At 43.0% G+C, this 16,631-nt stretch overlaps 1 pseudogene across 1 annotated transcript in view; it reads left to right on the plus strand.

Moving 5' to 3' along the window:
- Positions 1-330: 330 nt before the first annotated feature.
- The window catches only part of LOC307051232 (cytochrome c oxidase subunit 7C, mitochondrial-like), a 56,618-nt pseudogene continuing 40,317 nt past the window's right edge, over positions 331-16,631 (plus strand). The window contains exon 1 of the transcript in view: positions 331-387. The product of the transcript in view is annotated as a cytochrome c oxidase subunit 7C, mitochondrial-like (transcript). The remainder of the gene's footprint in view (positions 388-16,631) is intronic.

Raw genomic sequence — 16,631 nt, forward strand, 5'->3', positions numbered from 1 at the left:
GGTCCATGATGGTCAAAGCAAAATGGACCCTGCTCTGGCCCAGTCCAAAGAGAGCCTGGACAAAGGCAGGCATCTGACCCCAGAAGTCTCTCTTCCCCATGTTGAAGTTTCAGGTCCCCAAATGCACAACTAACATCTGGCTCAAAACTTCTCGTCATCTGCCCTGCAAGCCCTTAAAATCCACCCCAGCCCCCAGACTCTTATCCATTTCTTGAGTCCAGTCACTCTTGATTCTTACTGGGGCAGACTTTCCAGCTAGGATGCAGAATGTATAAAGTGCTTGGTAATCACCAAGCTACCATGTGGATGGAGCACCTGCTATGTGCCAGCATGGCGCTAGGGAGGGGGACCCAGGGCCGCACAAAGGAGACACAGTCCCTGCCCTTGGTGAGTTTCAAGTCCACTGTGCCATGACCAGTAGTGCAGGTTCTACAAAGAAACACACACACTCTGTGTGTATGTGTGTGCATGTCTGTGTGTGTGTATGTGTGTGTAGGGAAAGGGAGATATAGTTTAAGGAATTGGCTCATGCAGTTGTGGAGGCTGGAAAGTCCAAATCTGTAGGGCAGGTGGGCAGCTGGAGACCCAGAGAAGAGTTTCAGTTCAACTCCTAAGGCAGTTTGTTGGCTGAATTCCCCCTTCTTCAGGGGAGCTCAGTATTTTGATTTTAAGACCTTCAACTGATTGGATGAGGCCCACCCACACTATGGTGGGTAATCTGCTTTATTCAAAGTCTACTGATTTGTTAGAGAGGAGCCAAGATGGCGGAGGAGTAGGAGAACATGGAGTTCATCTCTCCCCACAAATGCATCAAGAATACATCTATAAATGGAAAAAAATCTCACAGAGCACCTGCTGAACACTAGCAGAGGAACTCGGACACCTAAAAGCACAAGAAAGATTCTCACATAACTGGGTAGGATGAAAGAAGGAAAAAGGAAGAGGAGAGGAAGCAGGATGAGACCTACACCCCTGGGGGGAGCTGAAGGTGAGGACAGGTTCCCGCATCCGGAGAAGGCCCCCCACTGACAGGAGATCATGTGGGACAGAAGGGGAGCTTTGGGGGCTCAGAGGAGAGGGCAGCAACTGGTCTGTGGCAGGCAGGACAGAGTGAGACCTACACAGAGGGTCCAAGCCGCGGCCCTGCACATCCCAGCCTGAGACATGTGCCCAGGGGCTGGGTGCTGGAACGTGGGGTTTAGAGAGCAGACCCAGGGAGAGAACTGCTGTTCTCTGCAAGGTGACAGCCTGAGAGGACAGGAGAGACGAGCTCCTCAACCAGGAATCCTCCTGGAAGAAGCCCGGATTGCCATAGAAGCAAAGCACCATTGTTGAGGGACACACAAAGGGCGAGGTCGCCATTAAAGCCTCTCTGCCCATGCACCAGCCCCTGCCTCCATGAGCATTAGGAAGGGCTCCCGCCAGGGCTGGCTCTCTCACACCTACGGCCACTGGCTCGCTCCCCCATGCACCCCATCCCCTCCAGAGCCAGCTCTCTTGCACCCACGGCCTCTGGCTCTGCTGTGTGACCCATCCCTACAGGGCTGGGCTCTTGTGCTCCAGGGCAGCCTTGGGAGCAGATGCCTGTGGGTGGCCCACACACAGAGGTGGAGCTGAAACCACAGCTGAGCCCCAGGGAGTGTGCAACTATGAAAGAAGAGCTGAAATCTCTCCTCACAGCTGCACAAATGGCAGAATTACACCCCCACAACTGGCTTTGTAAACTTAGCACCTGAAGAACATCTAAACAGTCAACAAATGCTCCTGCAGCTGAGACGGGTCTAGCTTTAGCAGCTGTGGACTTTGTGAGCACATACATGTGGGGGATGGGCCAGGCCAGAGTCTGAGCCACCCCCATAGTACCCACAGCAGGTCCAGATCCATGATTACTGCAATCTCCTGGGACCTGACATCAGTGGGTCTACACTAGTGGCCTGGTGAAAACAACTCCTGAGAGACACCAAGGCCAATTGCCGGCCTACCAGTGGTTAAGGTGGGGCTGAGAGCAGAGCCGACAACAGAGGAACTTGTGAGTTCAAACAACGGGTAAAAGGTGACACAACAGAGCATGTTCATGGGTGAATAGCGCCGAAGGAGGAATACTCAGTGGCTTCTCTCTTATTGGGACTGCTCCAATACCACCTCCCTCACACTGCAGATCAGAAACACAGCTAAGAAACAGATCTGGGGGCCTCTACTCCAATACCTAGGGAGCAGACCCCACCCCTGACAGGGCAGTGACAACCACAGAGCAAAGGGGAGGCTCCACTCAATACCCAGGGCAGGCTTTGGTCACCAAAACACCAGTCAAATACCCTATCAGGGAGATAACAGCTAGCATACACTGAAGAGATGACAGACAACCATACTGAAAACAAACATTGCACCCAAAAAAAAAAAAATTCAAACCCATGCAGGCTACACAGGGACATTCCCACATAAAAATAACTCTCCAAGACAGTCTGAGGGTCTGGCATCTGGAGGAAGAACCCCCAGAGCATTTAGCCTTGAAGACCAGTGGGTCTTGAGGGCAGGAGCCCCACAGGGCTGGGGGAAAGAGAGACTCCACTCTTGGAGGGTGCACACAAGGTACCACGAGCACCTGGACCCAGCACAAAGCAGTAACTCCATAGGAACCTGGACTAGACCTACCTAGGGGTCTTGGAGTGTCTCCTGGGGAAGCAGGGCTTGGCTGTAGTTCACTGTGGGGGCAACAACACTGGTAGCAGAGGCCCCAGGGAATATTAATCAGCATGAGCTCTACAGGAAGTCCCCATTTCAGCACCAAGACTCAACCCCACCCAACAGCCTGCAGGCTCCAGCGCTGAAATGCCTCAGGCCAAACAACCAGCAAGACAGGAACACAGCTGTACCCATCAGCAGACAGGCTGCCTGAAGTCCTACTAAGCTCACAGACAAAACAAAACACACCAATTGACACAGCCCTGCCCACCAGAGGGACAAGACCCAAATCCACCCACCAGAGGGCAGGCACCAGCCCCCCCCACGAGGAAGCCTGCAAAAGGCCCTGGACCAAACTCACCCACTAGGGGGCACACACCAAAAGCAAGAGGAACTACGATTCTGCAGCATGTGTAAAGGATACCACAAACACAGTAAGTTAGACAAAATGAGATGACAGAGAAATATGTTTCAGACAAAGGAGCAAGATAAAAACCTACAAGAACAACTAAATGATAGGAGATAGAAAATCTACGTGAAAAAAATTTAGAGTAATGAAAGTAAAGATGATCCAAGATCTTGGAAAAAGGATGGAGGCAAGATACAAGAAATGCTTAACAAAGAGTTAGAAGATTTAAAGAACAAACAAACACAGATGAACAATACAAAAACTGAAATGAAAAATACACTAGAAGGAATTGATACCAGTATAACTGAGGCAGGAAAACGAATAAGTGAGCTGGAAGACAGAGTGGTGGAAATCACTGCCACAGAACAGAATAAAGGGAAAAAAATGATAGAAGGAAATGAGGACAGTCTCAGAGGCTACTGGGGCACCATTAAATGCACCAACATTCACATTTTAGGGGTCCCAGAAGAAGAAGAGAAAGAGAAAGGGCCTGAAGAAATATTTGAAGAGATTATAGTCAAAAACTTCTCTAACATGGGAAAGAAATAGTCACCCAAGTCCAGGAACTACAGAGAGTCCTATACAGGATAAACCCAGGAGGAACACGTCGAGAAACATATTAATCAAACTGACAAAAATTAAAGACAAAGAAAAATATTAAACAATGAGGGAAAAGCAATAAATAATATACAAGGGAATCCCCATAAGGTTATCAGCTGATTTTTCAGCAGAAACTCTGCAGGCCAGAAGGGAGTGACATGATATATTTTTAAGTGATGAAAGGGAAAAACCTACAGCCAAGAATAATCTAACCAACAAAGCTCTCATTCAGATTCAACAGAGAAATTAAAAATTTACAGACAAGGAAAAGCTAAGAGAATTCAGCACCACCAAACCAGCTTTACAACAAATCCTAAAGGAACTTCTCTAGGCAGGGGGGAAAAAAAAAAGACGCCACAACTGGAAACAAGAAAATCACAAATGGGAAAGCTCACTGGTAAAGGTAAAAATACAGTAAATGTAGTAAATCACCCACACACAAATATGATATCAAAACCAGTAGTGGTGAGGAGAGTGCAAATGAAGGATATGGGAATTGCATTTGAAATTAAGAGACTGGCAACTTAAAACAATCTTGTACATATACAGACTGCTACAACAAAACCTTATGGGAACCGCAGACCAAAAATCTACAATAGATACATACAAAAAAAAAGAAAAACAGTCCAAACACAACACTAAAGATAGTCATTGAATCAAAACAGAAGAGAACAAAAGAGGAAGGGAATAAAAAGTCCTTCAAAAAGAAATCCAGGGGACTTCCCTGGTGGCATAGTGGTTAAGAATCTGCCTGCCAATGCAGGAGACATGGGTTCAAGCCCTGGTCCAGGAAGATCCCACATGCCGCAGAGCAACTAAGCCCAGGTGCCACAATTACTGAGCCAGTTCTCTAGAGCCTGCATGCCACAACTACTAAAGACCATATGCCTAGAGCCTGTGTTCCTCAACAACAAAAGCCACCACAATGAGAAGCCCACGCACCACAACAAAAAGTAACCCCCACTTGCTGCAACTAGAGAGAGCCCATGCACAGCAACAAAGACCCAACAGAGCCAAAAATAAAAATAATTAATTTTTCTAACTTAAAAAAAAAGAAATCCAAAAACAATTAACAAAATGGCTCTAAGAGCATATATATCAACAATTTCCTTAAATGTAAATGGATTAAATGCTCCAACCAAAAGACAAAGCCAGGTTAAATGGATACAACAACAAGGCCCATATATATTGCTATCTATAAGAGACCCACTTCAGATCTAGGGGCACATACAAACTGAAAGTGAGGGGATGGAAAAACGTATTCCGTGTAAATGGAAATCAAAAGAAAGCTGAAGTACCAATACTCATATCAGACAAAATGGATTTTAAAATAAAGACTGTTACAAGAGACAAAGAAGAACACTACATAATGATCAAGAGATCAATTCAAGAAGGATATATAACAATCGTAAATATATATGTACCCAACAAGGAGCACCCCAATATATAAGGCAAATACTAACAGCCATAAAAGGAGAAATTGACAGTAACACAATAGTAGTGGGGGACTTGAATACCCCACTTGCATCAATGGACAGATCATCCAGACAGAAGATCAATGAGGAAACACAGGGCTTAAATGACACATTAGAACAGATGGACTTGATTTTTACAGAGCATGCCATCCAAAAGCAACAGAATACACATTCTTCTGAAGAGCACATGGAACGTTCTCCAGGATTGATCACATGCTGGGCCACAAAGCAAGCCTCAGTAAATTTAAGAAAATTGAAATTATATCAAGCATCTATTCTGACTACAGTGTATGAAATTAGAAATCAACTATAAGAAAAAGAAATTAAGAGACACAAGCACGTGGAAGCTAAACAATGTTACTAAACAACCAATGGATCACTGAAGAAGTCAAAGAGGAAATTAAAAAATACCTAGAGACAAATGAAAATGAAAGTACGATGATCCAAAACCTATGAGATGCAGCAAAAGCAGTTCTAAGACTGAAGTTAATAGCAATGCAATCTTACCACAGGAAACAAAAAAAATCCCAAAAAAACAACCTAACCTTACACCTAAAGCAACTAGAGAAAGAAGAACAAACAAAACCCAAAGTTGGTAGAAGGAAAAAAAAATCATAAAGTTCACGGTAGAAATAAATGAAACAAAGGCAAAGAAAACAATAGAAAAGATCAATGAAACTAAAAGCTGGTTCTTTGAAAAGATAAACAACACTGATAAACCTTTAGCCAGACTCATCAAGAAAAAGAGGGAGAGGGCTCAAATCAATAAAATTAGAAATGAAAAAGGAGAAGTTACAGTGGACACCACAGAAATATTAAGGAAGAAATGAACAAATTCTTAGAAAGGTACAATCTCCCAAGACTGAACCAGGAAGAAATAGAAAATATGAAAAGACCAATCACACATACTGAAGTTGAAACTATGATTAAAAAACGGACAACAGGGCTTCCCTGGTGGCGCAGTGGTTGAGAGTCCGCCTGCTGATGCAGGGGAGGCAGGCTCATGCCCCGGTCTGGGAAGATCCCACGTGCTGCGGAGCGGCTGGGCCCGTGAGCCATGGCCGCTGGGCCTGTGCGTCCGTAGCCTGTGCTCTGCAACGGGAGAGGCCACAACAGTGAGAGGCGCACATACCGCAAAAAAAAAACAAAAAAAAAAAAACTGGCAACAAAAAAAGTCCAGGACCAGATGGTTTCACAGGTGACTTCTATCAAACATTTAGAGAAGAGTTAACACTTGTTTTCTGAAACTATTCCAAAAGATTGCAGAGGAAGGAACACTCCCAAACTCATTCTATGAGGCCACCATCACCCTGTTACCAAAACCAAAGGTACCAAAAAAAAAAAGAAAAAAATCACAGGCCAATATCTCTGATCAACATAGACACAAAAATCCTCAACACAATACTAGCAATCTGAACGCAACAATACATTAAAAGCATCATATACCATGATCAAGTGGGTTTTATCGCAGGGATGCAAGGTTTTTTCAATATCCACAAATCACTGTCATACACCACATCAACAAATTAAAGAATAAAAAACATGATCATCTCAAAAGATGCAGAAAAAGCTTTTGACAAAATTCAATACCGATTTATGATTAAAACTCTCCAGAAAATAGGCATAGAGGAAACCTACGTCAACATAATAAAGGCCATATATGACAAAACCACAGCCAACATCGTTCTCAATGGTGAAAAACTTAAACCATTTCCTCTAAGATCAGGAACAAGACAAGGTTGCCCACTTGCACCACTATTAATCAACATAGTTTGGAAGTTTTAGCCATGGCAATCATAGAAGAAAAAGAAATAAAAGGGATACAAATCAGAAAAGAAGTAGTAAAATTGACACTGTTTGAAGGCGACATGATACAATGTATATGAAATCCTAAAGATGCTACCAGAAAACTACTAGAGCTAATCAGCGAATTTGGTAAACTAGCAGGATACAAAATTTACACACAGAAATCTCTTGCATACCTATACACTAACGACAAAATATCTGAAAAAGAAATTAAGGAAACACTCCCATTTACCATGGCAACAAAAATAATAAAATACCTAGGAATAAAACTACCTAAGGAGAAAAAAGACCTGTATGCAGAAAACAATATGACACTGATGAAAGGAATTAAAGACAATACAAACAGATGGAGAGATATACCAAGTTCTTGGATTGGAAGAATCAATATTGTGAAAATGACTGTACTACCCAAAGCAAACTACAGATTCAATGCAATCCCTATCAAACTAACAATGGCATTTTTCACAGCACTAGAACAAATAATTTTACAATTTGTGTAGAAACACAAAAGACCCTGAGTAGCCAAAGCAATGATGAGAAAGAAAAACAGGGCTGGAGGAATCAGGCTCCCTGACTTCAGACTATACTACAAAACTACAGTAATCAAGACATTATGGTACTGGCACAAAAACAGAAATGTAGATCAACGGATCAGGATAGAAAGCCCAGACATAAACCCACACACATATGGTCACCTTATCTTTGATAAAGGATGCAAGAATATACAATGGAGAAAAGACAGCCTCTTCAGTAACTGGTGTTGGGAAAACTGGACAGCTACATGTAAAAGAATGAAATTAGAACACTTCCTAACACCATACACAAAAATAAACTCAAAATGCATTAAAGACCTAAATGTAAGGCCAGATACTAAAAAAACTCTTAGAGAAAAACATAGGGAAAACACTCTATGACATAAATCACAGCAAGGTCCTTTTTGACCCACCTCTGAGAGAAATGGAAATAGAAACAAAAATAAACAAATGGGACCTAATGAAACTTAGAAGCTTTTGCACAACAAAGAAAACCATAAACAAGATGAAAAGACAACCCTCAGAATGGGAGAAAATATTTGCAAATGAAGCAACTGACAAAGGATTAATCTCCAAAACATACAAGCAGCTTATCAGCTCAATATCAAAAAAACAAACAACTTAATCCAAAAATGGGTGGAATTCCTAAATAGACATTTCTCCAAAGAAGACATACAGATAGCCAACAAACACATGAAAGGGTGCTCAACATCACTAATCATTAGAGAAATGCAAATCAAAACTACAATGAGGTGTCACCTCACACCAGTCAGAATGGCCATCATCAAAAAATCTAGAAACAATAAATGCTGGAGAGGGTGTGGATAAAAGAGAACCCTCTTGCACTGTTGGTGGGAATGTAAATTGATAAAGCCACTATGGAGAACAGTATGGAAGTTCCTTTAAAAACTAAAAATAGAACTACCATATGACCCAGCAATCCCACTACTGGGCATATACCCTGAGAAAACCATAATTCAAAAACAGTCATGTAGGGCTTGCCTGGTGGTGCAGTGGTTAAGAATCCACCTGCCAATGCAGAGGACATGGGATCAAGCCCTGGTCCAGGAAGATCCCATATGCCACAGAGCAACAAAGCCCGTGCACCACAGCTACTGAGCCTGCATTCTAGAGCCCACAGGCCACAACTACTGAGCCTGCCTGCCACAACTACTGAAGCCCATGCGCCTAGACCCCTTGCTCCTCAAGAACAGAAGCCACCATGAGAAGCCCGTGCACCACAATGAAGAGTAGCCCTCACTTGCAGCAACTAGAGAAAGCACACGCACAGCAATGAAGACCCAACACAGCAAAAAATAAATAAATGAAATAAATAAATTTAAAATATAATAAAAAAACAAAACAAACAAACAAAAAAGAGTCATCTACCACAATGTTCACTGCAGCTCTATTTACAACAGCCAGGACATGGAAGCAATCTAAGTGTCCACTGACAGAAGAATGGATAAAGAAGATGTGGCACATATATACAATGGAATATTACTCAGTCATAAGAAGAAATGAAATTGAGCTATTTGCATTGAGATGGATGGATCTAGAGTCTGTCATACAGAGAGAAGTAAGTCAGAAAGAGAAAAAAAATACCATATGCTAACACACATATATGGAATCTAAAAAAAAAAATGGTTCTGATGAACCTAGGGGCAGGACAGGAATAAAGACACAGACATAGAGAATGGACTTGAGGATACAGAGAGGGGGAAGGGTAAGCTGGGATGAAGTGAGAGAGTAGCATTGACATATATACACTACCACATGTAAAACAGATACCTAGTGAGAAGCAGCTGCATAGCACAGGGAGATCAGCTTAATGCTCTGTGACCACCTAGAGGGGTGGGATAGGGAGGGTGGGAGGGAGGCGCAAAAGGGAGGGGATATGGGAATATATGTATACGTATCGCTGATTCACTTTGTTATAAAACAGAAACTAACAAAACAGAGTAAAACATAGTCAGAACACTAACACAACACTGTAAAGCAATTATACTCCAATAAAGATGTTAAAAAAAGAAAACACAAGCCTTAAATGACACATTAGGCCAGATAGACTTAATTGATATCTGTAGGACATCCAATCTGAAAGCAGCAGAATACACTTTCTTCTCAAGTGTACACAGAACATTCTCCAGGATAAATCACATCTTGGGTCACAAATCAAGCCTCAATAAGTTTCAGAGAATTAAAATCCTATCAAGCATATTTTGCAACCACAATGCTATGAGATTAGAAATCAACTACGAGGAAAAAGTGTAAAAAAAACACATGGAAGCTAAACAATATATTACTAAACTACTAATGGATCACTGAAGAAATTAAGGGTGAAATTAAAAAGTACCTAGAGACAAATGCCAATGAAAACACAACAATCCAAAACATATCAGACAGAGCAAAAGCAGTTCTAAGAGGGAAGTTTACAGCAACACAATCTTACCTCAAGAAATAAGAAAAATTTCAAATAAACAACCTAACATTACACCTAAAACAACTAGAGAAAGAAGAACAAACAAAACCCAAACTTAGTAGAAGGAAAGAAATAAAAAATCAGAGCAGAAAAAAATGATATAGAGACAAAGAGAACAATAGAAAAAAATCAATGAAACTAAAAGCTGGCTCTTTGAGAAGATAAACAAAATTGATAAAACTTTAGCCAGACTCATCAAGAAAAAAAGGGAGAGGACTCAAATCAATAAAATTAGAAATGAAAAAGGAGAAGTTACAACAGACACCACAGAAATACTAAGGATCATAAGGGGCTACTACAAGCAACTCTATGCCAATAAAATGGACAACCTAGAAGAAATGGATGTATTCATAGAAAGGTACAACCTTCCAAGACTAAACCAGGAAGAAATAATGTAGAAAATATGAACAAACCAATCATAACTACTAAAATTGAAACTGTGATTTTAAAACTTCCAACAAACCAAAGTCCAGGACCAGATGGCTTCACGGGCAAATTCTATCAAACATTTAGAGAAGAGTTAATACCTATCCTTCTCAACCTCTTCCAAAACACTGCAAGGAAGAAACACTCCCAGGCTCATTCTATGAGATCACCATCACCCTGATACCAAAACCAGACAAAGATAACTCAAAAAAAGAAAATTACAGGCCAACCTCACTGATGAACATAGACCCAAAAGTCCTCAACAAAATACTAGCAAACTGGGCTTCCCTGGTGGCGCAGTGGTTGAGAGTCTGCCTGCCGATGCAGGGGACACGGGTTCGAGCCCTGGTCTGGGAGGGTCCCACATGCCGCGGAGTGACTGGGCCTGTGAGCCACGGCTACTGAGCCTGTGCATCTGGAGCCTGTGCTCCGCAACAAGAGAGGCCGAGAGAGTGAGAGGCCCGCGCACCGTGATGAAGAGTGGCCCCTGCTCGCCGCAACTAGAGAAAGCCCTCCCACAGAAACGAAGACCCAACACAGCCAAAAATAAATAAATAAATTTATATATATAAAAAAAAAGTCACAGGACAAGGCAGTTCCCATTCTACCATTTAAAAAAAAAAAATACTAGCAAACCGAAGCCAACAACACATTCAAAGGATCATACACCATGATCAACTGGGATTTATCCCAGGGATGCAAGAGAAAGAACAAACAAAACCCAAAGTTAGTAGAAGGAGAGAATTCCAAGGATTCTTCAATATATGCAAATTAGCAAATGTGATACATCATATTAACAAACTGAAAAATAAAAAAGATATGATCGAGAAGGAACCAAGATGGCAGAGTAGAAGAACACGCTCTCACTCCCTCTTGTGAGAACACCAGAGTCACGGCTAGCTGCTGGACAATCATCGACATGAGGACACTGGAGCTCACCAGAAAGGGTACCCCACATCCAAAGACAAAGGAGAAGCCACAATGCGATGGTAGGAGGGGTGCAATCACAATAAAATCAAACCCCATAACTGCTGGGTGGGTGACTCACAAACTGCAGCACACTTATACCACAGAAGTCCACCCACTGGAGTGAAGGTTCTGAGCCCCATGTCAGGCTTCCCAACCTGGGGGTCCGGCAACGGGAGGAGGAATTCCTAGAGAATCAGACTTTGAAGCCTAGTGGGATTTGATTGCAAAACTTCGACAGGATTGGGGGAAACAGAGACTCCACTCTTGGAGGGCACACACAAAGTAGTGTGTGCATCAGGACCCAGGGGAAGGAGCAGTGACCCCAGGGGAGACTGAGCCAGACCTACCTGCTAGTGCTGGAGGGTCTCCTGCAGAGGTTGGGGGGGGGGGGGTGGCTGTGGCTTACCATGGGGACGAAAACACTGGCAGCAGAGGTTCTGGGGGGTGCTCCTTGACATGAGCCCTCCCGGAGTCTGCCATTAGCCCCACCAAAGAGCCCAGGTAGGCTCCAGCATTGGGTTGCCTCAGGCCAAACAACCAACAGGGAGGGAACCGAGCCACACCCATCTACAGTCAAGTGGATTAAAGTTTTACTGAGCTCTGCCCACCAGAGCAACACCCAGCTCTACCCACCACCAGTCCCTCCCATCAGGAAACTTGCACAAGCCTCTTACATAGCCTCATCCACCAGAGGGCAGACAGCAGAAGCAAGAAGAACTACAATCCTGCAGCTTGTGGAATAAAAACTACATTCACAGAAAGACAGACAAGATGAAAAGGCAGAGGGCTATGTACCAGATGAAGGAACAGGATAAAACCCCAGAAAAGCAACTAAATGAAGTGGAGATAGGCAACCTTCCAGAAAAAGAATTCAGAATAATGATAGTGAAGATGATCCAGAACTTCAGAAAAAGAATGGAGGCAAAGATCGAGAAGATGCAAGAAATGTTTAACAAAGATCTAGAGGAATTAAAGAACAAACAAACAGATATGAACAATACAATAACTGAAATGAAAACTACACTAGAAGGAATCAATAGCAGAATAACAGAGGCAGAAGAACGGATAAGTGACCTGGAAGACAGAATGGTGGAATTCACTGCTGCAGAACAAAATAAAGAAAAAAGAATGAAAAGAAATGAAGACAGCCTAAGAACTCTGGGACAACATTAAATGTAACAAAATTCACATTACAGGGGTCCCAGAAGGAGAAGAGGGAGAGAAAGAACCCGAGAAAATATTTGAAGAGATTATAGTCGAAAACTTCCCTAACATTGGAAAGGAAAGAGCCACCGAGGTCCAGGAAACTCAGAGAGTCCCATACAGGATAAATCCAAGGAGAAACACTCTGAGATGCATAATAATCAAACTGGCAAAAATTAAAGACAAAGAAAGATTATTGAAAGCAGCAAGGGAAAAATGACAAATAACATACAAGGGAACTCCCATAAGGTTAAGAGCTGATTTCTCAGCAGAAACTCTACAAGCCAGAAGGGAGTGGCATGATATACTTAAAGTGATGAAAGGGAAGAACCTACAACCCAGATTACCCTACCCAGCAAGGATCTCATTCAGATTCAATGGAGAAATCAAAAGCTTTACAGACAAGCAAAAGCTAAGAGAATTCAGCACCACCAAACCAGCTCTACAACAAATGCTAAAGGAACTTCTCTAAGTGGGAAACACAAGAGAAGAAAAGACCTACAAAAACAAACCCAAAACAATTAAGGAAATGGTAATAGAAGCATACATATCAATAATTACCTTAAACGTGAATAGATTAAATGCTCCAACCAAAAGACACAGGCTCACTGAATGGATACAAAAACAAGACCAATATATATGCTGTCTACAAGAGACCCACTTCAGACCTAGGGACACATTCAGACTGAGTGTGAGGGGATGGAAAAAGATATTCCATGCAAATGGAAATCAAAAGAAAGCTGGAGTAGCAATACTCATATCAGATAAAATAGACTTTAAAATAAAGAATGTTCCAAGAGACAAGGAAGGACACTACATAGTGATCAAGGGATCAATCCAAGAAGAAGATAGAACAATTATAAACATACATGCTCCCAACATGGGAGCACCTCAATTCATAAGGCAACTGCTAACAGCTATAAAAGAGGAAATCGACAGTAACATAATAATAGTGGGGGACTTTAACACCTCACTTACACCAATGGACAGACCATCCAAAATGAAAATAAATAGGGAAACAGAAGCTTTAAATGACACAATAGACGAGATAGATTTAATTGATATTTATAGGACATTCCATCCAAAAACAGCAGATTACACTTTCTTCTCAAGTGTGCACGGAACATTCTACAGGATAGATCACATCTTGGGTCACAAATGAAGCCTCAGTAAATTTAAGAAAATTGAAATCTTATCAAGCATCTTTTCTGACCACAACGCTATGAGATTAGAAATGAATTACAGGGAAAAAAAAACATAAAAAGCACAACACATGGAGGCTAAACAATACATTACTAAATAACCAAGAGATCACTGAAGAAATCAAAGAGGAAATCAAAAAATACCTAGAGACAAATGACAATGAAAACACGACGATCCAAAACCTATGGGATGCAGCAAAAGCAGTTCTAAGAGGGAAGTTTATAGCTATACAAGCCTACCTCAAGAAACAAGACAAATCTCAAATAAACAATCTAAACTTACACTTAAAGGAAACAGAGAAAGAAGAATAAACAAAACCCAAAGTTCCCAGAAGGAAAGAAATCATAAAGATCAGAGAAGAAATAAATGAAATAGAAACAAAGAAAACAATAGCAAGGATCAATAAAACGAAAAGCTGGCTATCTTTGAGAAGATAAACAAAATTGATAGACCATTAGCCAGACTCATCAAGAAAAAGAGGGAGAGAACTCAAATCAATAAAATCAGAAATGAAAAAGGAGAAGTTACAACAGACACCACAGAAATACAAAGCATCCTAAGAGACTACTGCAAGCAACACGATGCTGATAAAATAGACAACCTGGAAGAAATGGACAAATTCTTAGAAAGGTATAACCTTCCAACACTGAACCAGGAAGAAATAGAAAATATGAACAGACCAATCACAAGAAATGAAATTGAAACTGTGATTAAAAATCTTCCAACAAGACTTCCGGGTAAGATGGCGGAAGAGTAAGACGCGGAGATCACCTTCCTCCTCACGGATACACCAGAAATACAGCTACACGTGGAACAACTCCTACAGAACACCTACTGAACGCTGGCAGAAGACCCCAGACCTCCCAAAAGGCAAGAAACTCCCCACATACCTGGGTAGGGCAAAGCGGAGAGATTCCCGCACAGAGGATCGGTGCCGAGCGGCACTCACCAGCCCGAGAGGCTTGTCTGCTCGCCCGCCGGGGCGGGCGGCGCTGGAAGCTGAGGCTCGGGCTTCGGTCAGAGCGCAGGGAGAGGACTGGGGCTGGCGGCGAGAACTCAGCCTGAAGGGGGCTAATGTGCCACAGCTAGCCGGGAGGGAGTCCGGGAAAACTCTGGAGCTGCCGAAGAGGCAAGAGACTTGTTCTTCCCTCTTGGTTTCCTGCTGCGCGAGGAGAGGGGATTAAGAGCGCTGCTTAAAGGGGCTCCACAGACGGGCGCGAGTCGCGACTGAAAGCGCGGAGCCCAGTGACGGGCGAGGGACGCTGGGGCTGCTGCTGCCGCCGCCAAGAAGCCCGTGTGCGAGCGCAGGTCACTGTCCACACCGCCCTTCCGGGAGCCTGAGCAGCCCGCCACTGCCGGGGTCCCGGGATCCAGGGGCGGCTTCCCTGGGAGAACGCACGGCGCGCCTCGGGCTGGTGCAACGTCACGCCGACCTCTGCCGCTGCAGGCTCGCCCCGCACTCCGTGCCCCTCCCTCCCGCCCGGCCTGAGTGAGCCAGAGTTCCCGAAGAGGCTGCTCCTTTAACCCTTTCCTGTCTGAGTGAAGAACAGACGCCCTCCGGCGACCTACACGCAGAGGCGGGGCCAAATCCAAAGCTGAGACCCGGGAGCTGTGAGAACAAAGAAGAGAAAGGGAAACCTCTCCCAGCAGCCTCAGAAGCAGCGGATTAAAGCTCCACAATCAACTTGATGTACCCTGCATCTGTGGAATACATGAATAGACAACAAATCATCCCAAATTGAGGAGCCAGGAGTCAGTACTGTGCCTCTGAGGTGGGAGAGCCAACTTCAGGACACTGGTCCACAAGAGACCTCCCAGTTCCACATAATATCAAACGGCGAAAATCTTCCAGAGATCTCCATCTCAACACCAGCACCCAGCTTCACTCAACGACCAGCAAGCTACAGTGCTGGACACCCTATGCCAAACAACTAGCAAGACAGGAACACAACGCCACCCATTAGCAGAGAGGTGGCCTAAAATCATAAAAAGTCTGCAGACACCCCAAAACACACCACCAGACGTGGACCTGCCCACCAGAAAGACAAGATCCAGCCTCATCCACCAGAACACAGGCACTAGTCCCCTCGACCAGGAAACCTACACAACCCACTAAACCAACCTTAGCCACTGGGGACAGACACCAAAAACAACAGGAACTACGAACCTGCAGCCGGCAAAAAGGAGACCCCAAACACAGTAACATAAGCAAAATGAGAAGACAGAAAAACACACAGCAGGAGAAGGAGCAAGATAAAAACCCACCAGACCTAACAAATGAAGAGGTAATAGGCAGTCTATCTGAAAAAGAATTCAGAATAATGATAGTAAAGATGATCCAAAATCTTGGAAATAGAATAGACAAAATGCAAGAAACAGTTAACAAGGACCTAGTAGAACTAAAGATGAATCAAGCATCGATTAAAAACACAATAAATGAAATGAAAAATACTCTAGATGGGATCAATAGCAGAATAACTGAGGCAGAAGAACGGATAAGTGAGGTGGAAGATAAAATAGTGGAAATAACTAATGCAGAGCAAAATAAAGAGAAAAGAATGAAAAGAACAGAGGACAATATCAGAGACCTCTGGGACAACATTAAACGCACCAACATTCGAATTATAGGGGTTCCAGAAGAAGAAGAGAAAAAGAAAGGGACTGAGAAAATATTTGAAGAGATTATAGTTGAAAACTTCCCTAATATGGGAAAGGAAATAGTTAATCAAGTCCAGGAGGCACAGAGAGTCCCATACAGAATAAATCCAAGAAGAAATACGCCAAGACACATATTAATCAAACTGTCAAAAATTAAACACAAAGAAATCATATTAAAAGCAGCA

The sequence above is a fragment of the Hyperoodon ampullatus genome (assembly GCF_949752795.1).
Source record: "Hyperoodon ampullatus genome assembly, chromosome: 4".
NCBI lineage: Eukaryota > Metazoa > Chordata > Mammalia > Artiodactyla > Ziphiidae > Hyperoodon > Hyperoodon ampullatus.